Source organism: Helianthus annuus, chromosome 12 (genome assembly GCF_002127325.2).
Source record: "Helianthus annuus cultivar XRQ/B chromosome 12, HanXRQr2.0-SUNRISE, whole genome shotgun sequence".
Lineage (NCBI taxonomy): Eukaryota > Viridiplantae > Streptophyta > Magnoliopsida > Asterales > Asteraceae > Helianthus > Helianthus annuus.
The window spans coordinates 125,986,207-126,013,374 of record NC_035444.2 but is presented as its reverse complement, the minus strand read 5'-3'; positions in this window follow the sequence as shown (position 1 = coordinate 126,013,374).

The window sequence follows — 27,168 nt, the reverse complement described above, 5'->3', positions numbered from 1 at the left end:
GCGTATGTAATATGATACAAACATGGTGGATACGCCGCTGGTACTTCCTATATATAAATGCTTGTATAATATTACATATCGTAGCATTATCCAAGCCATTTCAGTTTAGACACATTACATTTTACACAAATAACATACTCTTCACAAGACATTAATTTTACAAACAACTTATCTTATTCAACTCATTTTACTTGGTTACTCGTTTAACCTTACACTTATCTATACATATCATCTGATATTATCGTTTTTCAAATGGTTTACAAAGCAAGACAAATTACAAGGTTCATGACTGACTGTTATTAAACATTTCTTTAAACTCAAGTCATGAATCCCATTTTCACAAAACCTATGTATCTCACAGGCATTTTTATGCTGATGTACCTACTTTCACATGTGTTTTCAGGAGTTGTTCCATAAGATGATGATCATGATACTAGGGCGGACCTGTGCCTTAGAGCCTAAAAATGAAGATAGGCTAGTTTAATTATGTTATGAACTTTGTATTTCTTGTTTTGGAACGGTGTAACACTCTTGTGTAATAAATAAAATGAAACTTTGATTTCCATGGTTATGAAACAATTAATTCAGTCCTCAACACTCCCTGGCGTTTTCGCCGCGGTTGCACGTTACACGCGGCCGGGGTGTGACAGAAGAGTTGGTATCAGAGCCATTGGTTATAGGGAATTAGGTTATTAGTAATGCTTCGACCTAGACTATAACTTTCTAGGACCCTAACACAAGTTATCTTGTGTTTAGATTTTAAAACATGCACTTCACCTATCCTTAGGTGATAACCACAACGAGAATTTTGATTCCGAATCCGCTTTGAAAACTAATCATCTGTTCCAGGATGATTGATTACTAGGTTTTGAACCCTCTGTTATAAGGTTTTTGAACCCCTTTGGATTTTCAAAAGTCTTGTCAAGGTTTTTCGGGCTTTAATAGTGTGAACACGTGCGAACTGGAAGAGTGAATGCATGTACCCTGAGTTTTCTGTCTAAGGCTAGAGTGTTCGTACAAATCCACATAATCGGACCAGTCACTCTTACCTGGGAACTCTTGGGGTGAGTGTTCACTTATAGGCGAACATGTCTTCGCGATACATTATTTTTGACCCACTTACTTTGACTAGACATTTCGTGTCGCTTGTTTGCTTTGCGATGCGTAACCACCATCTTTGCTTTTGTTGATTCTGTTTCATCTCATTCTCTTCATCCAATCATCTCACTCGTTTCCTTTCATGTTTTTCCTCTTTTAGAATGCCTCCTCGACGCGAACACCAGATAGCAACTGCCGAGCTGGCAGAAATTATTGCGCCGCAGATAGCTGCTCAATTCCCAAATCTCTTTGCTCAATGGAACCAAGCCAACAACAACAACAATGGTACATGCAATTTCAAGAATTTTAACTCGGCTAAACCACTCAAGTTTAGTGGTTCTGAGGGAGCAACTGGGCTTCTTCAGTGGTTCGAGAGCATCGAGAATACTTTTCGCCACGTGCAGTGTCCGGATAATCGCAAGGTCGAGTGTTCTTCAAGCGTGTTTCAGAAGAGGGCTCTTACATGGTGGAATGGGGTAATGAGAGACCGTGGTGCAGATGTTGCTCTAGCACATACATGGGCTGAACTAAGAGCTCTTATGATGAGGGAGTTTTGTCCTCGTCATGAACAACGAGCGTTGGAGAAGGAGTTTGATGATCTGAAACAAGATAGTGGTGAACACAGGGCATATACTGATAGGTTTGAGGTGTTGAGTCTACTTTGCCCGACTATGGTTGCCCCACTCGACAAGGCTATCGAAAGGTACATCGACGGCCTGCCTGACTCGGTACAAGACATTATCACTGGTAGCAACCCTACCACACTCCATCAGGCAATCGAGTTATCAGCGACATTGACTGAGTCACAGATTCGGAAGAATAAACTACACAGGAAGGGTGACAAGGGCAAGAAACAGTCGGCTGACAAGGAAGATAGCAAGAAAGGTCAAAACAAGAATGGAAAGGATTCTGGTTCATCAAAAAGGGCAAAGAAGCATAAGGCTTCCCAAAACTATGCTGTCACTGCCCAAGCTAACCAGGCAGCTCCCAACCAGCCTCCAGCAAAGAAGCCCTATTCAGGAAGTGCACCTTTGTGCAATCGATGCAACAGTCACCATCAGCCGCAACATCAGTGTCGTTTCTGTACTAACTGTGGGAAGTCAGTTCATCTTGCCAATGTTTATCGGTTTGCTCAAAATCGCGCAGTTCAGAACCCGACTCAACAAGTTGCTCAGCCTCCTGCTCAGCAACACGGTCAGGCTGCACGATCAAACTACCTACCAGGTGCTTGTTATAACTGTGGGGATCTGACCCACTACAGAAACTGGTGCCCCAGGCTAGCAAACCAGAATCAAAATGCCAATCAGAATCAGGCTCAGGCTCGAGGGCGAGTCTTCAACATGAATGCTCAAGAGGCACAAGCAGACAATGAAGTGGTGAACGGTACGTTCTTTATTAATAATCAGCCTGCATCTGTTCTTTTTGATTCGGGTGCCGACAAGAGTTTTGTGTCATTGTCTTTTGAGCCAATGCTTCGCGTGTCTAGAACGAAACTAGGTAAACCTTTGACAGTAGAAGTGGCAAGCGGTGAACCCATTGTTCTTGATTCTGTTCTCCGCAACTGCCAGTTGAACCTTAACATCCATATTTTTCCTATTGACCTCACGCCAATGCAACTTGGAAGCTTCGACGTTATTGTGGGTATGGATTGGTTATCTAAGCATCGCGCAGAGATAGTTTGTTCTGAGAAGATTGTTCGTGTGCCGCTGTCGACAGACGAGATCCTACAGGTTCGTGGTGAGAAGCCTGCCGGTGGTCTCAAACTTATGTCTTGTTTTAAAGCACGGAAGTATCTACGGAAGAAATATGTGGCTTTCTTAGCACATGTTACAGCAGATAAAGGCAAGGGTAAGACTATTTCAGATATTCCTGTCGTTCGGGATTATTCTGAAGTTTTCCCTGAAGAGTTACCCGGTCTACTTCCAGCACGTCAAGTCGAGTTCCGTATTGATCTCGTACCTGGTGCAAATCCCATTGCCAGAGCTCCATATCGTCTTGCACCGTTCGAGATGCAAGAGTTGTCTAAGCAGCTTCAGGAACTTTCTGACAAAGGTTTCATCCGTCCTAGCTTTTCACCTTGGGGTGCTCCCATTCTTTTTGTCAAGAAGAAGGATGGATCTTTTAGAATGTGTATCGATTATCGTGATCTTAACAAGCTTACCATCAAGAATCGATATCCCCTACCTCGCATTGATGATCTCTTTGATCAATTGCAAGGCGCTTCTTATTTTTCAAAGATTGATCTACGATCTGGATATCATCAGCTTCGTGTGCATGAAGAAGACATTCCCAAGACAGCGTTCCGTACTCGTTATGGACATTATGAGTTCACAGTCATGCCATTCAGTTTGACTAATGCTCCTGCTGTTTTCATGGACTTGATGAATAGGGTCTGCAAACCTTATTTGGATAAGTTCATCATTGTTTTCATCGATGACATTTTAATATATTCTAAGACACGAGCTGATCATGAGCAACATCTCCGTCTTACGTTGGAACTCCTAAAGAAAGAGCAACTTTTCGCCAAATTCTCCAAGTGTGAATTCTGGCTTAAAGAGGTTCAATTCTTGGGACACATTGTCAACGAACAAGGTATTCATGTAGATCCCTCCAAGATCAGTGCGATTAAGGATTGGGATACGCCTACTACTCCTACTGAAGTTCGTTCTTTTCTTGGTCTGGCGGCTTATTACCGCCGCTTCATAGAGAATTTCTCAAAGATTGCAGTTCCTCAAACTGCTCTAACTCAGAAGAAAAAACCCTTTGATTGGGGATTCAAGCAAGAGGAAGCTTTTCAACACTTAAACCAGAAACTTTGTGACGCGCCTGTCCTAACTTTGCCCGAGGGCAATGATGATTTCGTCGTTTATTGCGACGCATCTAAATTAGGTCTTGGCTGCGTCCTGATGCAAAGAAACAAAGTCATAGCATACGCATCAAGGCAGTTGAAGATACATGAGAAGAACTACACCACTCATGATCTGGAGTTGGGTGCAGTTGTCTTCGCTCTTAAGATCTGGAGACACTATTTGTACGGTACAAAATGTGTGGTTTTCACGGACCACAAAAGTCTTCAGCATATCTTTAATCAGAAAGAGCTCAACATGAGGCAACGACGTTGGGTGGAACTTCTAAACGACTACGACTGCGAGATTCGCTACCATCCTGGTAAGGCGAATGTCGTGGCCGACGCTTTAAGTCGCAAGGAACGAACTAAGCTTCGTTGTGTTCGTGTCCAATCTGTTATTCAAGCTCAATCCGATATCCAAGCCCGTATTTCTCAGGCTCAACAATCTTGTGTTTCACAAGGTTTGATGGATAAGGAGTTTCCTTATCACATAACACCTGCTCTTGAACTGAAGGACAATGGATCGTATTACTTCATGGACCGTTTGTGGGTCCCAAGCCAAGATAATCTTCGTACCTTGCTTATGGATGAAGCACATAAGTCTCGTTATTCTATTCATCCTGGCTCAGATAAGATGTATAAGGATCTTCGTATTCAGTATTGGTGGCCTGGTATGAAGAAAGACATTGCCTTATATTTATCTGAATGCCTTACTTGTCTTAAGGTTAAGGCTGAACATCAGCGTCCTTCCGGATTATTGGAGCAACCGGAGATCCCAGTTTGGAAATGGGAAAATATTACTATGGATCTCATTACCAAACTCCCGCGCACAAAGAAAGGTCACGATGCCATCTGGGTAGCCGCTGATCGTCTTACCAAGTCAGCGCATTTCTTGCCAATCCGTGAGGATTTTTCGGCTGACAAACTTGCTCAAATCTACGTGGATGAAATTGTAGCTCGACATGGTGTTCCTTTGAACATCATTTCTGACAGAGATGCTCGTTTCACTTCTCATTTTTGGAGAACCATGCAATCTGCCATGGGGTCCCAACTTAATCTGAGCACAGCTTATCATCCGCAAACGGATGGTCAATCTGAAAGAACAATCCAGACACTGGAGGATATGCTTAGAGCGTGTGTGATCGATTTTGGTGGTAGTTGGGATTCACATCTTCCATTGATTGAATTCTCCTACAACAACAGTTATCACTCCAGCATCAACATGGCTCCTTTCGAGGCTCTCTATGGTCGAAAATGTCGTTCACCAGTCTGCTGGAATGAGATTGGCGAGGCTCAACTTACTGGACCTGCCCTCATTTTAGAGACAACAGATAAGGTAAAGAAAGTTCGTGATAACCTTCAGACAGCTAGAAGCCGTCAAAAGAGTTACGCAGACCTAAAACGCAAACCCTTGGATTTTCAAGTCGGTGATCGTGTATTACTTAAGGTCTCACCTTGGAAAGGTGTGATCAGATTTGGAAAGAAAGGAAAACTTGCACCTAGATACGTTGGACCATTCAAGATCGTCGAAAGAATCGGTAAGGTAGCCTACAGACTTGAGTTACCTCCTGAACTTGGAAATGTTCATCCAACCTTTCACGTGTCCAATCTCAAGAGGTGTTTAGCTGATGAAAACCTACCGCTTGACGAAATTCCTGTTGATAAAACACTGAAATTTGTTGAGAAACCGGTGGAAATCATGGAACGTGAAGTCAAGTGGCTCAAGCGCAAGCGCATTCCTTTGGTCAAGGTTCGCTGGGAATCTAAACGTGGACCCGAGTTTACTTGGGAACGTGAAGATCAAATGAAGGCAAAATATCCGCATCTTTTTCCACGAGTTTCCTCTAAATAAATTTCGGGACGAAATTTCCACAAGTAGGGGAGACTGTAACATTTGTGCTTGTAATCATTATGAACAGTTCTATTATCAATAAAACAATGTTATTTGATCCCAATGTTTGTTTGGTTGTGTTTTACATTTTTCATGTTTTGACTTTTGCTCAATTTCAAACTCTACATCGCTTTCTGGAGAATTATACGCAAACTGGTGCGTAAACGTACTCAGTTTAATGCGACAAATACTCCGGAACATCAACATATACTCAACATACCTTAAATAACCCTTACATAACTTAGAAATAAGTTTTGAAGGCTTTGGTATGGCAAAAACAAGTTAATTCGCTTACAGGGACTAAACTTGACAAACTGCGAAAGTATGCCAATTTGAACTATAACAAACATTCCGGAACATGTCCATAAGTTAAACATACCATAAATATCCTTTACATAGCTTAGAAATTGGCTTTGAGGGGTTTGGTATGCTAAAACAAACTTTTGGATCATTTAGGGGCTAAAAGTGTCAAAAAGTGCACAAGTTTGCACTTTTGCGAATAACATACGTTCTGAATACATCCGGACATCCAAAAATTTATGTAAGCATCCTTATATTATGCCTTAGTGTATGGCATGAGAAAAATCCATTCGTCGCGCAATTTGGATCGTCTTTCGCGCTTATGCGCATTCCGTCGTAATTAACCGAACATCGCGACCGTACGGCCAAACAAACCGACATCCGGGATATTTTTGAGCACATTTTAAGTTCCCTATACTTTAACTTCATTTTAGAGCTTTGAAATGGGGTTAACGGGGCTTAAACGTGTCAAAAATGCATCAAATACCAAGTTTTGGAGCTGTAGGGACCAAAACTGTAAATCTGCCAAACTAAGGGCTTACGGACCGTAAGCCACAACCCATACGGTCCGTAAGGCACCCCCAGCACAGCAGATTCAGTTTTAAATGTTGTTGCCTCTTCATGTAGTGAAAGGACAAGCTGGCCCTAGTCTCTTCCAGCCAATAAGGGGCAAGATCTGATGTACCACAATAATTCGACAAGTGTACGGGCGAGATCGTGGCACGTTATTCAAGAAACGATTCTAACGGCTCTACTTTTCCTATAAATACCCCCCCCCCTTGGTGTAAAACTCCCAAGAATCTGATCTAAAAGCTCTAAGTTGAAGTATTGCTTCATACCTGAGTTTCTTTGATCAAGATTAGCTTTCGGGGATCCTTTGTAAGTATTCCTTCGTTGTTTTATCGCTTTTCGTGTCCGAAAGTCGAACTATGTTTGACTTTCTGCATTGACCAGCCTATGGTCAACCCGAAGTTCATTAGAACTTCATAACGTGAGCATGATCACGATGGTTATAGTCCGTAGTGACTATACCTACTGATTACCACGTTATCTAGGCTCAGTGACGAGTCGTAGTTTCGGCCAAAATGCGCATTCTTGTGTATTTTGTAACCAAACTACTCATGAGCATCAAAGACGTTTGTTTTGATGCCAATCCTATTTTCTAAACTTAGTTAAGCATGTTCTAACATGCTTAGCTCGTCACTTTTAGTATAGTGCTTATATAGGGTCGTAAGGTAAGCGATCTAAACCATCGCTTATACTTTCGAACCCGACCCATTTGGTCGATCATTAGGATCCGACCAAACACATTAGGTGACCATAGCTATAACCTTCCGAGGTTATGCCTTGTGGTCACGATGTTAGGCGTTCCAGATGCGTTCTACGCGAACGACGCGTAAGGTAGCATAAGCTACCTAAACGGGTCGTAATGGGTCGTAAGCACTTAGGTTAGGTTTCATTTTAGTATGTAGGCTTTGTTAAACCATCTCCATACTCGTTTGGTTTACGAACCCGCATACTATCCGATCCTTCCAATTTTGGTCCGGTATATTAATATAGCTACCTATTAGGTGTCGTTTGATATCCCGTGATCTCTAGCATTATCTGGTTATTATACAAGGAATTCAAAGCAATCTCAGGTGAGTACATAGAACCCCTCTTTTACTGTTTTCCAAACTGTTTTGGGGTGAAACACATGTGCCTACTTGTTACTTTCATGCTTTCCATGTTTTCACATCATATACCTACTATGTTCGTTAGTACATTATAGTACATGTTTTCATTACATTTCATGCTATGTATGCCCATTGTGTGCGTACTTAGTACATTGCTTTACATTACATTTCATACTATGTATGCCCATTGTGTGCGTACTTAGTACATTGCTTTACATTACATTTCATGCTATGTATGCCCATTGTGTGCGTACTTAGTACATTGTTTCACATTACATTTCATGCTATTTATGCCCATTGTGTGCATACCTAGTACAATTATTTACATCACATGCCTTCATTTTGGTATGACATTTGGCTTGTTTAACATGGAACAATACATTCATTAACATTGATCACGCCATTCGTTAGTAGGTAATGGTACCATAGGAATTGACAACTCCCGTTCCTGAAATCCTGGGTTTGATAGGATTGGAAGGAATGACCGAATTCGATATACATAACTTAGATAAACCATTAATTTGTTTAAGGGTTTATCGCCACAGTCTCAAGGCTTGAATGTATGCATATTTCACAATACCGTACAAATGTTTATATCAGTAGAGCATGCATTGTTCCACGAAACATAACGTTGATTTAAACCATGTTTTACTTCAACACCTTGTTTTGTGCATTTTACATATGGTTGAGTTGATACATCTCGCTTACCATACAAGATATATTTTGGGTACACATTACATTATCTACATTGAACATAAACATTTTGACATTGATATACATACTTGGTGGTTTACATTGAACATAGACATTTCGACATGATTTACACAATAACACTTGACAATTGATTTATACATGAACAATTTACATGGTGGTTGGTTTTGGGTAAATGGTTGGAGTAACGTGGCGTATGTAATATGATACAAACATGGTGGATACGCCGCTGGTACTTCCTATATATAAATGCTTGTATAATATTACATATCGTAGCATTATCCAAGTCATTTCAGTTTAGACACATTACATTTTACACAAATAACATACTCTTCACAAGACATTATTTTTACAAACAACTTATCTTATTCAACTCATTTTACTTGGTTACTTGTTTAACCATACACTTATCTATACATATCATCTGATATTATCGTTTTTCAAATGGTTTACAAAGCAAGACAAATTACAAGGTTCATGACTGACTGTTATTAAACATTTCTTTAAACTCAAGTCATGAATCCCATTTTCACAAAACCTATGTATCTCACAGGAATTTTTATGCTGACGTACCTACTTTCACTTGTGTTTTCAGGAGCTGTTCCATAAGATGATGATCATGATACTAGGGCGGACCTGTGCCTTAGAGCCTAAAAATGAATATAGGCTAGTTTAATTATGTTATGAACTTTGTATTTCTTGTTTTGGAACGGTGTAACACTCTTGTGTAATAAATAAAATGAAACTTTGATTTTCATGGTTATGAAACAATTAATTCTGTCCTCAACACTCCCCGGCGTTTCCGCCCCGGTTGCACGTTACATGCGGCCGGGGTGTGACACGTAGACCTGCCCTCATTCCTACGCGGGGCGCGACAGAAGGCCTAGTTCCAAAAACTTGTTTTTCAGCAATCTGTTGCAACTTCAGGGGCTGTTCTTGCAAGTTCTTTGTGTAATGGCCAAGTTAACACCTCTCCAAGACATATTACTTGTCACTAAACACATGTATGGCTAAGATCCTTTGCTTGTTGGCCACATAAACACTTGTGATGATCTTGTGCATCACCAACAAGTATAAATAGCCATGCCATTCATTGGTTTTCCTCACCCTTGATCTGATTTTCTCTAAGTTGAGGTTTATAACTTCATACCTGAGAATTTTTAGATCAAGTTCTCCCAAGCTTGGACCCTTTGTAAGCATCTTTCATTCTTTTATCGCTTTTCAAGCGTGAAAGTCAAACAGTGTTTGACTTTCTGCTTTGACCAGTCAATGGTCAACGCAAAGTTCATTTGAACTTTGCAACGTGATTGTAATCACGATGGTCATACCGATTACCACGTTAACTAGGTGTAGTGACGAGTCAAAGTTTCGGTCAAAATGCGTTTTAGCACGCATTTTGCAATGGAACTACTTTTAGGTATCAAAACACTTTGTTTTGATACCAAATCAGTTTTCGAAGTTAGTTAAACATGTTTAACTCGTCATTATTAGTTTAGTGCTTGTTTAAGGTCGTAAGTTAAGTGGTCTAGACAACCGCTTAGACTTTCGAATCCGACCCGTTTGGTCGATCATTAGGATCCGACCAAGCATGTTTAGTGATCATAGTTGCATAGTGAATAACCTCTGAGGTTATACCTTATGATCACATAGGATTGGTTAGTTATTCGTTAAGTAGTTTACATGCCCATAGAAAATGACCAAAATGCCCTTTTGAAGCATAAATCCGTATTTTGCATATGTGAACATGTTTTTGACATATGATCTGATTTAGTAACATGTTTACGCATAATTGGGCATGTAAGACTTGACATAGCACATAGTTAACCATCCGACCATAGTTTTACGCAAACGACGCATTATAGTAGCTTATACTACCATAATAGGTCGAAACGGGCCAAAAGCACTTAGGTAGACTTTCAAATCAGAATGTTGGGACTATTGAGTCATGCCATATGAGTTGAAATACTCATTTGATTTATGGAACCACATTCTATCCTATCTCCCGATTTAGGATCCGATTATTAACATAGTTACCCATATTAGGTGTCTTGTTGATTCCGTGATCCTTGGAGCTTTAGTTGGTCTTATTCCCAAGACTAATAAACAATCCCAAGTGAGTACATAGTTCCCCTTTTTACCGCTTTCAAATATTTTGGGGTGATACACATGTACATACTTGTTACTTATGTGCTTTTCATTGCTTTTATGACATAAACATGCTAGTTTCACCTAGTACACATATAGTACATGCATTCAGTTATGTTTTGCTATGTATGTTAAGCATGCTAGCACATTGATTTCATAAGACACTTTTGTTGCATATGTTTACTCATCATATGGACACATTTTTTTACATGACATTTCTGCTATGTATGTTTACTGAGCATGGTAGCACATTGATTTACATGACATTTCTACTATGTATGTTTACTTAGCATACCTAGTACATGGTTTTCACATGCTACATTGGTTATGATATTTGGTATGTTTAATCGGGACAATAATACATTCATTAACATTGATCACGCCGCTCGGTAGTATGTAATGGTACCATAGGACTTGACAAATCCCATTTTCGACTTCCTAGGTTTGTTTGGAAGTTGGGAATGACAGAAACCGATATACATAATTTAGATAAACCTTTAATTTGTTTAAGGGTTTGTCCCCACAGTCACAAGGCTTGAATGTATGCGATTAACATTACTGCATAAATGTTTGTAATCATAAATCATTGTTTTCTACAAAACATAACATTTGATTTAAACTTAGGTTTATTCAAAAACCTTGTTTTGTACATTTTCCTATGGGGTTGAGTAATTACTAGTTATTCACCATACATGACATTTGTTTTCACATTGACGTAATCACATAGTTTGAGTAGATACTTTCTACTTGCTATGCATTACATTTGGTTATACATGATACATTTCTCACATGACATTGAACATGGTTTACACATAAACATTTTGACATTTAACAAGACATTTTGGCTGGTTATTGATAAGTGACTTATGTAACGGGGCTATGTGTTATACGATAAAAGCATGGTGGATACGCCACTGGTACTTCCTATATATAAGTGCGTTTATTATATTATACATTGTTGCGTTATCTAAACCACTTTGACAAGACATAAAACATTTTATACAAGAACATGACATTGTTTTACAAATTACATAGTTTATACAAATTCATATATACTTGGTTATTCATTTAACCACGTATATCCTTGTTAATTTCATTTGATTTTCACATCAATTTTCATATGATTTTATAAAGGAAAACATTTTACAAGGTTCATGACTACATTTTTGTTAAACACTTCTTTTAACTACAAGTCATGAATTCTGCATAAACAAAACCTATGTATCTCACATGCATTTTTATGCTGACGTACCTACTTTTACATGTGTTTTAGGTGCTAATGCATGATGATGTTTGTGCTTCACTTAGGCGGACTTGGGCCTTAGTAACTTAAAAGACAGTTATTTATGTTATGTTTAGTTTGAACTTCAAGATAATGTAAACATTAATTTTAATAATACAAAACTTTAATTACCATGGTTGTTGAAACAATAACTCTGTCGCTCCACTACCCGACGTTTTCGCCGCGGTTTGTTGTTTTATGCGGTCGGGGTGTGACAGAAGAGTTCGTATCAGAGCCAATAGTTATAGGGAATTAGGTTATTAGTAATACTTTGACCTAGACTATAACTTTCTAGGACCCTAACACAAGTTATCTTGTGTTTAGATCTTAAAACAATACACGTCACCTATCCTTAGGTGATTACCAAAACATGAACACAAGTTTCCAAAGTGATTTTGAAATAAATCATCTATCCATAGATGATTTCTTTTGGCCGTATGCCATCCCAATTTTCAAAATCTCGTCAAGGTTTGGGTCTAAATAATGTGAACACATGCAAACTGGAAGGGTGGGTGCCTGTACCCTGAGTTTTCTGTCTAAGGCTAGAGTGTTCGTACAAATCCGCAGTATCGGACCAGTCACTCTTACCTGGGAACTCTTGGGGTGAGTGTCCACTTATAGGCGAGCATGTCTTTGCGATACATTATTATGACTCATTTACTTTGATTTGTCACTGGGTGTCGACTGTATGTTACAAGGTAATGAACAAATGACCACCATCCTTTCATTTTGTTGATATTTATGATATCTCATTTTTCATCACATCATCTCACTCGTTTTCTCTCATGTTTCCTCTTTTAGAACGCCTCCTCGACATAACGTTCAGGAACCCAATGCCGAACTGGCAGCTATTATAGCACAGTAGATGGCTGCTATGCTACCTAATCTCATCACTCAAATAAACCAAGCCAACAATAACAATGTTAATGCACCTGCTCCGTGCAACTTCCAAAGTTTTAACTCGGCTAAACCGTTCAAGTTTGGTGGTTCTGAAGGAACATCTAGGCTCCTACAGTGGTTTGAGAGTCTTGAGAGCACCTTTCACCATGTTCAGTGTCCTAACAACCGTAAGGTCGAGTTTGATTCGAGTGTATTCCAAAAGAGGGCTCTCACCTGGTGGAATGGGGTAATGAGAGATAGAGGTGCTGATGTTGCTTTAGGTCAGACATGAGAGGAACTTAGAGCTCTTATGATGAGAGAGTTATGCCCTCTTCTTGAGCAGAGGGCACTTGAAAACGAGTTCCATGATCTAAAGCAAGACAGTGGTGAACATCGGGCATACACAGACAGATATGAGGTGTTAAGCTTGCTCTGTCCTATAATAGTCACGCCTTTGGATAAGGCTATTGAGAAGTACATAGATGGTTTACCAGATCCTGTTCAGGATATTGTCACTGGCAGTAACCCTACTTCCGTCCGATAGGCCACTGAGCTAGTTGCAACCCTTACTGAATCGCGAGTCAAAAAGGGTAAACTCCACAGAAAAGGTGATAAGAAGAAGAAACAGTCTGATAGTACCAAGGAGAATAAGGGCAAGAAGGCTGATGAGTCTTCCAAGAAATCTAGGAAGTGTAAGGCTTCCAAGAACTTCGCTGTTACTACTCAGGCAAATCAGACTGCTCCTAATCAGCCTGCACAACCTGCTGCCAAGAGGCAGTATGCTGGGAATGCACCTCTGTGCAACAAGTGTAAAAGTCATCACCAGCCATATGTGCAATGCCGCATCTGCACAAATTGTGGCAAGTCAGGTCATCTTGCGAATACCTGCCGTTTTGCTCCAAATCAAAATCAGGTAGCTCAAAACCAAGCAGCACAAAACCCTGCCCAGAATCCTGCACGACCTCACTATCCGCCTGGTTCATATTTCAACTATGGGGATCTGACCCACTACAGGAACAATTGCCCGTAATTGGCAAACGCGAATCAAGCATCGGCTCGTGGTAGAGCTTTTAACTTGAATGAAAATGAGGCGCGTGCGGATAACGAAGTGGTGAACAATACGTTCCTTGTTAACAACCATCCTGCTTCTGTTCTATTTGGTTCGGGTGCCGATAAAAGTTTTGTGTCCTTAGCATTTGAGCCTTTGCTTTCGATGACTAGAACAAAACTATGAAAGCCCTTGACAGTAGAAGTAGCTAGTGGTGAACCTGTTGTACTCGACTTCGTTCTTCGAAATTGCTAGTTGAACCTTAACAACCATCTTTTCCCTATTGACCTCACACCGATGCAACTCGGGAGCTTCAATGTAATAGTAGGAATGGATTGGTTATCCAAATACCATGCTGAGGTGGTTTGTTTTAAGAAGATTTTTCGTATACCACTTTCAACTGGTGAGATCCTAGAAGTTCGTGGGGAGAAACCCGTTAGTAGCCTTAAACTCATGTTTTGTACCCAAGCCCGCAAATACCTACGAAAGAAATATGTTGCTTTCTTGGCACATGCCGTAGAGGAGAAAGGCAAGGGTAAGACTATCCATGATATCCCTGTTGTTCGGGATTATCCTGAGGTATTTCCTGAAGAATTACCTGGTTTACCCCCTATACGCCAAGTTGAGTTCCGCATCGATCTTGTGCCTGGCGCGAATCCTGTTGCTAAATCACCTTACCGTCTTACACCGTCTGAGATGCAAGAGTTGTCTAAGCAGCTCCTGGAGCTTTCTGACAAAGGATTTATTCGTCCGAGCTTTTCACCTTGGGGCGCTCCTGTCTTATTCGTGGAAAAGAAGGATGGGTCCTTCCGAATGTGTATCGATATCGTGAGCTTAACAAGCTTACCATCAAGAATCGATATCCCCTACCTCGCATTTATGATCTCTTTGATCAACTACAGGGTGCTACTTGCTTTTTAAAGACTGATCTACGTTCTGGGTATCATCAACTTCGAGTGATTGAAGAAGATATTCCCAAGACATCTTTTCGTACACGATACGGTCACTATGAGTTTACTCTTATGCCGTTTGGTCTAACAAATGCTCCTGCTGTTTTCATGGACTTGATGAATAGGGTTTGTAAGCCTTATTTGGACAAGTTAATCATTGTATTCATTGATGACATTCTGATCTATTCTAAGACACGAGTTGATCATGAGCAACATCTCCGTCTTACAATGGATCTCCTAAAGAAAGAACAGCTTTTCACCAAATTCTCCAAGTGTGAATTCTGGCTTAAGGAAGTTCAATTTTTGGGGCACATCGTCAACGAACAAGGCATACATGTAGATCCCGCCAAAATCAGTGCGATTAAGGATTGGGATACACCTACTACTCCTACCGAGGTCTGTTCATGTCTTGGTCTAGCGGGTTATTACCGCCGCTTTATTGAAAACTTCTCCAAGATTGCGGTTGCTCTCACTGTTTTAACTCAGAAGAATAAACCTTTTGAGTGGGGACCCAAACAGGAAGAAGCTTTTCAGACCTTGAAACAAAAGCTCTGTGATGCACCTATTTTGACCTTACCTGAGGGCAACGATGATTTTGTTGTCTACTGTGATGCATCCAACTTAGGCCTTGCCTGTGTTCTTATTCAAAGAAACAAAGTCATAGCTTATGCATCAAGACAGGTGAAGGTACACGAGAAGAACTACACCACTCATGATCTTGAGTTGAGTGCTGTAGTATTTGCTCTCAAAATCTAGAGATACTACCTTTATGGTACAAAGTGTGTATTGTTTACTGACCACAAGAATCTCCAGCATATCTTCAATCAGAAAGAACTTAACATGAGGCAACAACGTTGGGTTGAGCTTCTAAACGACTAGGACTGCGAAACTCGCTACCATCATGGTAAGGCGAATGTCGTGGCTGATGCATTAAGTCGTAAGGAACATGTCAAACTTCACCGTGTTCAGGTTCGATCTGACATTCAAACCCGCATTACTCAGGCTCAACATACTTGTGTCACACAAGACTTGATGGATAAAGAATTACCGTTTCATATTAAGTCTGAGCTTGAGTTGAAAGACATTGGGATATTCTATTTCATGGGCCGTTTGTGGGTCCCAAGTATAAACAATCTTCGCACCTTGCTTATGGATGAAGCTCATAAGTCTCGTTATTCTATTCATCCTGGTGGAGACAAAATGTATAAGGATCTTCGAACCCAGTATTGGTGGCCGGGTATGAAGAAAGACTTTGCCTTATATGTCTCTAATGCCTTACTTGTCTCAAGGTTAAGGCAGAACATCAACATCCCTCTGGATTATTGGAGCAACCAGAGATACCAGTATGGAAATGGAAAGACATTGCTATGGATCTCATTACCAGGCTGCCACGTACTAAAAGAGGTCATGACGCCATTTGGGTAGTTGTTTATCGTCTTACAAAGTCAGCACATTTCTTGCCGATCCGTGAGGATCTATCTGCTGACAAGCTTGCTAAAATCTATGTGGATGAGATTGTATCCCGATATGGTGTTCCTTTGAACATTATATCTGACAGAGATGCTCGATTCTCGTCTCGCTTTTGGGGAACCATGCAATCTGCAATGGGGACCCAACTTAATTTGAGCATAGCATATCATCCGTAAACGGATGGTCAATCTGAGAGAACAATCTAGACACTGGAGGATATGCTTAGAGCGTGTGTGATTGATTTTGGTGGTAGTTGGGATTCGCATCTACTGTTGATCGAATTCTCCTACAACAATAGTTATCACTCTAGCATCAACATGGCTCTTTTCGAAGCTTTATACGGTTGAAAATGTCGTTCACCGGTCTGCTGGAATGAGATATGTGAAGCTCAGCTTACAAAACCTGAACTCATTTTAGAGACTACAGATAATGTCAAGAAGATTCGTGATAACCTTCAGACAGCTAGAAGCCGTCAAAAGAGTTACGCGGATTGACGATGCAAGCCCTTAGAATTTCAAGTCGGTGATCACGTCCTACTCAAGGTATCCCCTTGGAAAGGTGTGATTAGATTTGGAAAGAAAGGAAAACTTGCACCACACTATGTTGGACCATTTAAGATCATTGAGAGGATTGGAAAAGTAGCCTACAGACTTGAGCTACCTCCTGAACTTGGAAATGTTCATCCAACATTTCACGTGTCCAATCTTAAAATGTGTTTAGCTGATGGGAACCTCCACATACCACTTGATGAAATTCGTGTTGATGACACGATGCATTTTGTTGAGAAACCTGTGGAAATCATGGACCGTGAAGTCAAGAAGCTCAAACACAAGTGCATACCTATTATCAAAGTTCGCTGGGAATCTAAACGTGGCCCAAAATTTACTTGGGAACATGAAGATCAGATGAAAGCGAAATATCCACATCTATTCTCACAAGTTTCCTCTAAATAAATTTCGGGACGAAATTTCCTAAAGTAGGGGAGACTGTGACATCTGTGCTTGTGTAATCATTATACAAACTCTGAACAATTCAATATTAATAAAACAATGTGTTTTGATCCCTATGTTTGTTTATTTATGTTTGACATTTTGCACGTTTTGATTTTTGATCAATTTTGAACTCTATATCGCTTTCTAGAAAGTTATACGCAAACTGATGCGTAAACGTAATCTGTTTAACGCGACAAACACTCCGGAACAGCAACATAAGCTTAACATACCTTAAATTTCCTTTATATAAGTTAGAAATAAGTTTTAAAGGTTTTGGTATGGCAAAAACAAGTTTAATTGCTCACAGGTACTATTTGCGTCAACTTGCAAAAGTCTGCTGTTTCGTAAGGCGACGTATAGTCCGGAACTTGATCAAAAGCTAAACATACCATATATAACCTAAAAATAGCTTAGAAATAAGCTTTGAGTGGTTCGGTGTGCGAAAATATGCTTATTTGATCTTACAGGGACTAAAAGTGTCAAAAACGGCGTAAGTTTGCATTTACGCGCATATCTTATGTTCTGACCACATCCAGACATCCAAAATTTTTGTAGACACTAAAAATATTTTTATTTTAGTGATCGGCATGCAAAAATAACATTCGTCGTTTAATTTGGATCGTTTTCGCGTCCGTTCGAGTTTCGTTGTAATTAGACGAATAACGTAACCGTACGACCCAATGAACCGACATCCGGGACTTTTTCAAGCATATTTTGAGTCCTCTATACTTTGACCACCTTGTAGAGCCTTGAAAATGGCTTAACGGGGGTTAAAAGTGCCAGAAATGAGCTTATGCAAGTGCAGGGACCAAAACTATAAAATACAAAACTTTTGCTGATCTGCAGGAAGGTCGCGGGCCACATAGACCTGCCCTCATTCCTACGCGGGGCGTGACAGAAGGCCTAGTTCCAGAAACTTGTTTTTCAGCAATCTGTTGCAACTTCAGGGGCTGTTCTTGCATGTTCTTTGTGTAATGGCACGGTTAACACCTTTCCAAGGCATATTACCTGTCACTAAACACATGTATGGCTGAGATCCTTTGCTTGTTGGCCACATAAACACTTGTGATGATCTTGTGCATCATTAACAAGTATAAATATCCATGCCATTCATTGGTTTTCCTCACCCTTGATCTGATTTTCTCTAAGTTGAGGTTTATAACTTCATACATGAGAATTTTTAGATCAAGTTCTCCCAATTTTGGACCCTTTGTAAGCTTCTTTCATTCTTTTATCGCTTTTCAAGCGTGAAAGTCAAACATCGTTTGCTTTCTGCTTTGACTAGTCAATTGTCAACGCAAAGTTCGTTTGAACTTTGCAACGTGATTGTAATCACGATGGTTATAATCCTTAGCGATTATACCTACTGATTACCACGTTAACTAGGTGTAGTGACGAGTCAAAGTTTCGGTCAAAATGCGTTTTAGCTTGCATTTTGCAACAGAACTACTTTTAGGTATCAAAACACTTTGTTTTGATACCAAATCAGTTTTCTAAGTTAGTTAAACATGTTTTGACATTTTTAACTCGACACTATTAGTTTATGTGACAACCCTCAAAATTACATGTATTCCGTACAACTTGTTAATGATAATTAAAGTGCTTGACGACTTTGTGGAATTACTTAACTGCTTTCTGATTTCTGTGTTATACTTCCATGTGCTTGTTAACATACTAGTAGTGTACGGAAAAGTTACTAAATAGTCCGGTATGCTTTCCTCGGTGTTGAAAAACAAAAATGTCACTAAAAATATTATAAAAGACACTTTACGGATTAATTAAGCACTTTAATGGAACAACACCGAACCGAACAACCGGACTTTACCCGGAACATAAAAATATTGTCAAACACATTATTTCTATTTTTCTGAGCTAGTTAGGGTCCCCGAACACCCTAACACACTATATATTTAATAACACTCACAAGACACTAACTAAACACTTAACTTCCTAACTAAAGCACTAACTAGACATTGAAACCCAACCAACCAAGCAACCCCCCCCCCCACTTACGGTTACCAACACAAGGACCCACATGGTGATTTCTTTTAATTAAATAAGTTGATTTGTAGTCTAGATACCAAACACAATATCCATTAGATTATTTGTTGTTGGAAGTTTCCTTTATATAACCACTAAACATTCATTCACAAGTCCATCCACATCAACAACACAAAACTCTCTCTTCTTTCCCCTCTTGGTTTGGCCGAAAACAACCACCCACACACCACCATCATCCAACCAAGTCTCTTCCATTCCATACATATACAAGGGTGTTAGAAGGTGCACAAAGAAGCCGGGAGCTTTCGGATCACCAAGGACCTTCTCTATTTGCTATTAATCACAACTTTTCTTCACTTGAACTCTCCTAGCTTTGAGCTAGTGGTAAGTCTCTTAGATCTACTCATTTTACATTCTATGGAGGTGGTTAAAGTATGAAACATAATGGTAAATGTGAAGAACATCAAGAACACTAAAGAACATAAAGTTTAACTTAAACATAAGCTTTAAATATGAAGAAATAATGTTGTTTAAGTGTTGAAATAATTGTTGATTATTGTTGGTTTGTAGAAATGATGTTGGTCATCATGTAATCTTGCTAAATCATGATTAAAAACATGATCTAGCAAGATGAGAAAGTAAGAATGATGTAGGATGATGGAATCATCCACACATAAACTACGAACTTGGATGAATGGGTGATTTCTTGAAAAATAAAGAACAAAGTAGGTTATAATCATGTAGATCTAAAGATCCATGAGTGGTTTTTCAAAAGAACCAAGTTAAAAATATGAGTTTCACTAAAACTTGGATCTTACATAAACTAATCACATTCTTGGTAAATAAACAAGTGTAGAAACACTTGTGTAATAAGAAAGGTTCACAAAGAAATATTTTTAGAAAATATGGTGGAAGTTGTAAACAGTTAAAGTCTTTAAAAATAAAGTTTTTAAAGAACTAATCACATTTTAAAAGGTGACAAGACTTACTAAGTATGCTAGTAAGTTACTACATATTTTTTTAAATTTTCAAGTACATAAGTTTATAGTTTGTGCTTATTTTTGACAAGTTTGGTAAATAGAGATTGTATGTTAACGATTGAAAATTGTTTGAATGAATTTTTGAAAAGAAAATGATATGCTAGTAAGCATGGACACCTCCAGTTATAAAGGAAACTCTGGCGAAATTTTCTAAAATCCCAACACTTAAAAAATATTTTTCTAAAACAAGCCTTACGAGTGTATTTTATAACTTGTTTTTCGAATAGAAACTTCGCCATAATTTTTGTAACAAAACACCAAGTATCGGAGGTTGACTTTCATAAATAAAATTTGATAAATATATATTTAAAATAAATATTGTATACTAGAACCCTTGTGTGAATATTTGTTTATTTTACCGTTATATTATTTTAGGGTAAAATAATATATAACTTAACAAAGTGTGTTAATGTTTAAATTATGTGATATGTGATAAAAGTAATGGGTAGATAAACCATACGTGTTGTGCATGAGAAATTGATTGTCATCTGTACCTTATTAGGACGTGCTTGATTTCCTGATTATTAGAGTAACTAATCTTAACGAGCAAATCGAGGTGAGTTCACACTTTTCTACAAAGCATGGTAAATTCCCGCTGGGAATGGGAATGGGTTCAGGAATAGGGATTCCTCATCCTTTGGGACGCGTTCAGGAATGTGAATTCCTCATCTTTGGGACGTACTTAGACTTACTGGACTAGAACTCTATCAGCGAAGTCCCTCCCTTTATATCGACTTAATCGCCGAGGCTATGGCGAGCGGGTCATTAGTTAATAGTGCTATTAGGTTTAACAAACCTCACACCGTGCCTTGATAGACACCGACGCTAGGGCACAATTAAATTTCATTAGTAGTCGATATGATAAACGAGTCCGGTAGTTTAAATAATGGGGTAGCCCCCACGGACGGAGTGCCGGGCTGGATAGCCAGGGAAGGTGGACATGGGATGGTTAACTAATAAACGTTTTCGATCTATGGGGTAACCCCCACGGCTGGATAGCTGATTAAGATTAAACTACGTTTTCGGAAACAACTCTAAAATGGACAACCAACTATGAACTCACTCAACTTTGTTGTTAACTCGTTGTTACATGCTTTGCAGGTCGCTAGATGCTTATGGAACTTGCACATGGAGGTGGTCGTTGTGGGATGCGAACTGTTATGTCCCGTACTTAATAAATAAACTTTATGATCTTAAGAAACTTATGTTTTGGTCATTAAACTTATGGACTACGAACTTATGTTTTGGTTTGACGTCTTATGCTTCCGCTGTTTAAATTGAACTTTGTTAACTTCCTTTTGGTCACCAATTGTATTGTGGCTGGATTTATTTACTTAAATGCGTTGTTCAATATGATTGGTGGCTCGAACCTGGTCATGTCACGCCTCCAAGCGGTGATACTCCGCATGGTGGATTTTGGGGGTGTGACAGATTGGTATCAGAGCCATTAGTTATAGTGAACTTGGTTTTAAAAAGGGAAAAGCTTTTTGATAAAACCAGACTATAACCTGTACAGTGCTCAACGATCCACAACGACGCTTCGCTCCACGTGCAAGACTCGACACAATAGGTGGTATGATTTATAGTAGATTGTCGGTTAGATAGTTCACACTGTGCATTAATTAACGTGATAATTGCTATTTGAACCTTGTGTGCTTACTCTCTACTGTCGTCCCACACTTACGCACTTTCGCGACACTTTTCTCACTTACGTTGCTTCATTGTGAAGATCATGAGCGGACGCGGAGGACGTATCAACCTAACTCAAGCCCAGCTGACGGCTTTGATCAATGAATGAGTTGCTGAGGCACTCACAGCTGTTCCTGCAGGAGGTATAACCTGCGATATCAACCCATCTTAGGACGTTTAGATCCTACCTTCGCGAACCCACTCTTGTGCTTAACCTTGTCTTTTATTCTCGCGCGACAGGTCAACCTGCACAACCTCCTATGTGTACGTTCAAAACATTCATGGATTGCCGACCTTGTACTTTCAGCGGCACAGAAGGAGCTGTAGGCCTTCTTCACTGGTTCGAGAAGCTTGAGTCTGTTTTTGAAATGTGTGAATGCCCTGAAGATCGTAGGGTGAAATATGCTACCGGAACACTCGAAGGTGCTACGTTAACCTGGTGGAAAGCACAGGTTCAACTGCTTGGGTTGGCGGTTGCTAATGCCACCCCATGGAATGACTTCAAGGAACTGATCAAGGAAGAGTACTGCAGTCGTGACGACATCCACAAGCTGGAAGTGGAATTTTTCAATTTGAAGATGACGGGGTCTGAGATCGAGGCATACACGAAGAGGTCAAATGAGCTGGCCATCTTGTGTCCTACAATGGTGGACCCTCCCATCAAACGTATTAAGCTGTACCTCAAGGGTCTTGTACCAGAGATTCAGAGTCACGTAACCTCAGCTAATCTTAGCACCATTCAGCAAATCATCAAGTTGGCTCATCGTCTCACTGATCAGGCAGTTGAGCAAAAAAGGCTGCCCAAGCGTATTAGCGCTGCTAGTACTGATACTCCTGGCGACAACAAGAGAAAATGGGATGGAAATTCGAGCAAAGGCTCTACCTCTGTTCAGTCTCAGCAACGAAGGACTGAGGACTATAAGAGCCCCAGTCAGCAGTCTTCTGGAAATCAAGGTCAGGGTGGATACAAGGGGAATCACCCCAAATGTAATCGCTGTAACTTGCACCACAGCGGGCCATGTAACAAAGGCAACTGTCATCGATACAACAAGCCTGGTCACATTGCAAAGGATTGCAGGAGTCAGCGTCCAGCGAATCAGAATCGGCAGCAACAACAAGCCCCACCAAATCAACGCCAGCATTAGCAACAACACGGTAACAACAAAGGGTGCTTTCAATGTGGTGCTGAGGGCCATTTCAAGAAAGACTGCCCCCAGCTAAATCGGAACCAGAACAACAACAATCAGGGGAATGGAAACGGCAATGGGGGAAACAACAATGGTAATGGTAATGGGGCAAGGGGCCACGCGTTCGTGATCGGTCAGGATGATGCAAGGAACAATCCCAATGTTGTGATGGGTAAGTTTCTTCTGGATGATTTCTTTGTTACTGTTTTATTTGATTCGAGTGCCGATACTAGCTACGTGTCCTTAAAAGTTAGTCAGATGCTTAAGCGCACTCCAACACTTTTGAACACTAAGCACATCGAAGAGTTAGCGAATGGTAAAAGTTTAGAGGCTACACATGTAGTTAAGGGTTGCAAGCTTGTCCTTGCCGATCAGATCTTTTCTATCGACCTCATTCCTAGCGTTTTGGGTAGTTTTGACGTTGTCATTGGGATGGATTGGTTATCTCAACACCAAGCGGAGATTATTTGCAAGGAGAAAATCGTCCGTATCCCCCGTTCCTGTAAAGAACCCCTCATGATTCGTGGCGACAAGGGTGGTGCTGCTGTAGGCATCATCTCCTTCCTTAAGGCCCAGAAGTGTTTGCGAAAGGGCCACGCTGCTATTCTAGCCCTTGTTTCTGATACATCCTCGGAAGAAAGGAAGATAGAAGACATACCGATTGTACGTGATTTTCCTGAGGTATTTCCTGAGGAATTACCTGGTCTTCCGCCTCATCGCCAAGTTGATTTTCAAATCGAGCTAGCTCCTGGAGCAGCACCAGTAGCTTGAGCACCATATCGTCTAGCTCCATCAGAACTCGAAGAACTATCTACGCAACTACAAGAACTCCTGGAAAAAAGGTTTCATACGTCCTAGCTCTTCGCCTTGGGGAGCTCCAGTGCTATTCATGAAGAAGAAAGACAGTACCTTCAGAATGTGTATTGATTACCGCGAACTCAACAAGGTAACCATGAAGAATCGTTATCCTCTTCCCCGCATTGATGACTTGTTCGAACAGTTGCAAGTGTCGAGTTATTACTCTAAGATTGATTTGAGATCGGGATACCATCAGCTGAGAGTCTGAGAGGAGGACGTCTCCAAAACAGCATTCAGAACCCGTTACAGCCATTACGAGTTTCTGGTTATGCCTTTCGGATTAACGAATGCACCTGCAGTCTTCATGGATCTCATGAACCGAGTGTGCAAGCCTTACCTGGATAAGTTTGTCATAGTGTTCATCGATGACATCCTAATCTATTCTAAGAGTCAGGAGGAACACGAGCAACATCTACGACTTATTCTGGAACTTCTTCGAAAAGAGCAGTTGTATGCCAAGTTTTCGAAATGTGACTTCTGGCTTCGCGAAGTCCACTTTCTAGGCCATGTGGTGAACAAGGATGGAATTCATGTTGATCCATCCAAGGTTGACTCGATCAAGAATTGGCCTGCACCCCGTACACCAACAGAAATCCGCGAATTCTTGGGTTTGGCAGGGTATTACAGAAGATTCATCAAAGATTTCTCAAAGATTGCGCAACCTCTCACTTCATTGACTCAGAAGGGTGTCACCTATCATTGGGGTGATGCACAGGAGTCCGCATCTCAGCACTCAAAAGATAGACTTTGTAGCGCGCCTATCCTCTCATTGCCCGAAGGCACAGATGATTTTGTGCTTTACTACGACGCTTCCATCCAAGGACTTGGTTGCGTGTTGATGCAATGTGACAAGGTCATTGCCTACGCGTCGCGCCAACTTAAGGTTCACGAAAGGAACTACACTACACACGACTTGGAATTGGGAGCAGTTGTTTTCGCGCTTAAGATATGGAGACATTACCTGTACGGTACCAAGTGCACCATTTACTCCGGTCACAGGAGTCTCGAGCATATCTTCAAGCAAAAGGAGTTAAACATGCGTCAACGCCGATGGGTCGAGCTCTTGAACGATTATGAATGCGCTATCAAATACCATCCGGGCAAGGCCAATGTTGTGGCCGACACCCTCAGTCGAAAGGATACTATACCTAAGCGTGTACGTGCGTTACAGTTTACCATCCAATCTAACCTCCCTGCTCAGATTCGTGATGCTCAGGTTGAAGCATTAAAAGCAGAGAACATTAGGGCTGAGTCCTTACGAGGATCGAGGCAACGCCTAGAACAAAAGGAAAACGACGCCTACTATGTTAACGGACGCATCTGGGTTCCATTTTATGGAGGCTTACGCGAGCTTGTGATGGATGAAGCACATAAGTCTCGTTATTCAGTACATCCTGGTTCGGATAAGATGTACCACGACCTAAAGACTACATACTGGTGGCCTTGTATGAAAGCAAGCATAGCAACCTACGTCAGTAAATGCTTGACTTGTGCTAGGGTCAAGGACGAATACCAGAAACCATCAAGTCCACTCCAACAACCAGAGATACCTAAATGGAAATGGGAGCAAATTTCCATGGATTTCGTTACTGGCCTGCCCAGATCTCAACGCGGAAACGATATCATTTGGGTGATTGTGGATCGACTGACCAAGTCTGCACATTTTCTGGCTATCAAAGAAACGGATAAATTTTCTACTCTAGCAGACGTCTACCTAAAGGAAGTAGTATCAAGGCACGGAGTGCCAACCTCCATCATTTCTGATCGTGACGCGCGTTTTACTTCGGAGCTGTGGCAAGCCATGCACAAGTCTTTTGGCTCACGTTTAGATATGAGCACCGCTTATCACCCACAGACGGATGGGCAATCGGAACGCACCATCCAAACCCTTGAAGACATGCTTAGGGCAAGTGTAATCGACTTTGGTAAGGGCTGGGAAAAGCATCTCCCGTTAGTGGAGTTTTCATATAACAACAGTTACCACACCAGCATCCAGACCGCTCCGTTTGAAGCATTGTATGGACGGGAGTGCCGATCACCTCTTTGTTGGGCAGAAGTTGGTGACAGTCAAATCACTGGTCTAGAACCCATAGTAGATACAACCGAGAAGATTGCTCAGATACGACAACGGATGGTGGCAGCTCGCGACCGTTAGAAAAGCTATGCTGATAAGCGAAGAAAGCCACTCGAGTTCCAGGTTGGGGATCAAGTGCTACTCAAAGTCTCACCTTGGAAAGGTGTAGTTCGTTTTGGCAAACGAGGCAAGCTCAATCCGTATTATGTCGGACCATTCGAAATCACTGAGAAAATTGGCAAAGTCGCTTACAGGTTGAATCAACCTGAAGAACTCAGTGGAGTTCACAACGTATTCCACGTGTCAAATCTGAAGAAGTGTCTGTCAGACGAGACCCTCATAGTTCCTCTCAAGGAGCTCACTATCGACGACCAGCTGTGATTCGTCGAAGAACCAGTAGAGATTACGGATCAAGATGTTAAGATTCTCAAGCGTACCAGAATACCTCTCTTCCGAGTTTGTTGGAATTCCCGTCGTGGCCCAGAGTACACCTAGGAACGAGAAGACCAAATGAAACTCAAGTATCCCCAGCTGTTTAAGAAAAGTGCAACCACTACTGAGGCTGAAGCTACTGCGGAATTTCGGGATGAAATTCCAAACCAACGAGGGGATGATGTGACACCCCAGGAAAACCAGGAAACCAACGCAACATAACTAGCTTCCTCAGTAACCACGTGCTAAATTTCGGGACAGAATTTTTTTAACAGGGGGAGAATGTGACAACCCTCAAAATTACATGTATTCCGTACAACTTGTTAATGATAATTAAAGTGCTTGACGACTTTGTGGAATTACTTAACTGCTTTCTGATTTCTGTGTTATACTTACTTGTGCTTGTTAACATACTAGTAGTGTACGGAAAAGTTACTAAATAGTCCGGTGTGCTTTCCTCAGTGTTGAAAAACAAAAATGTCACTAAAAATATTATAAAAGACACTTTACGGATTAATTAAGCACTTTAATGGAACAACACCGAACCGAACAACCGGACTTTACCCGGAACACAAAAATATTGTCAAACACATTATT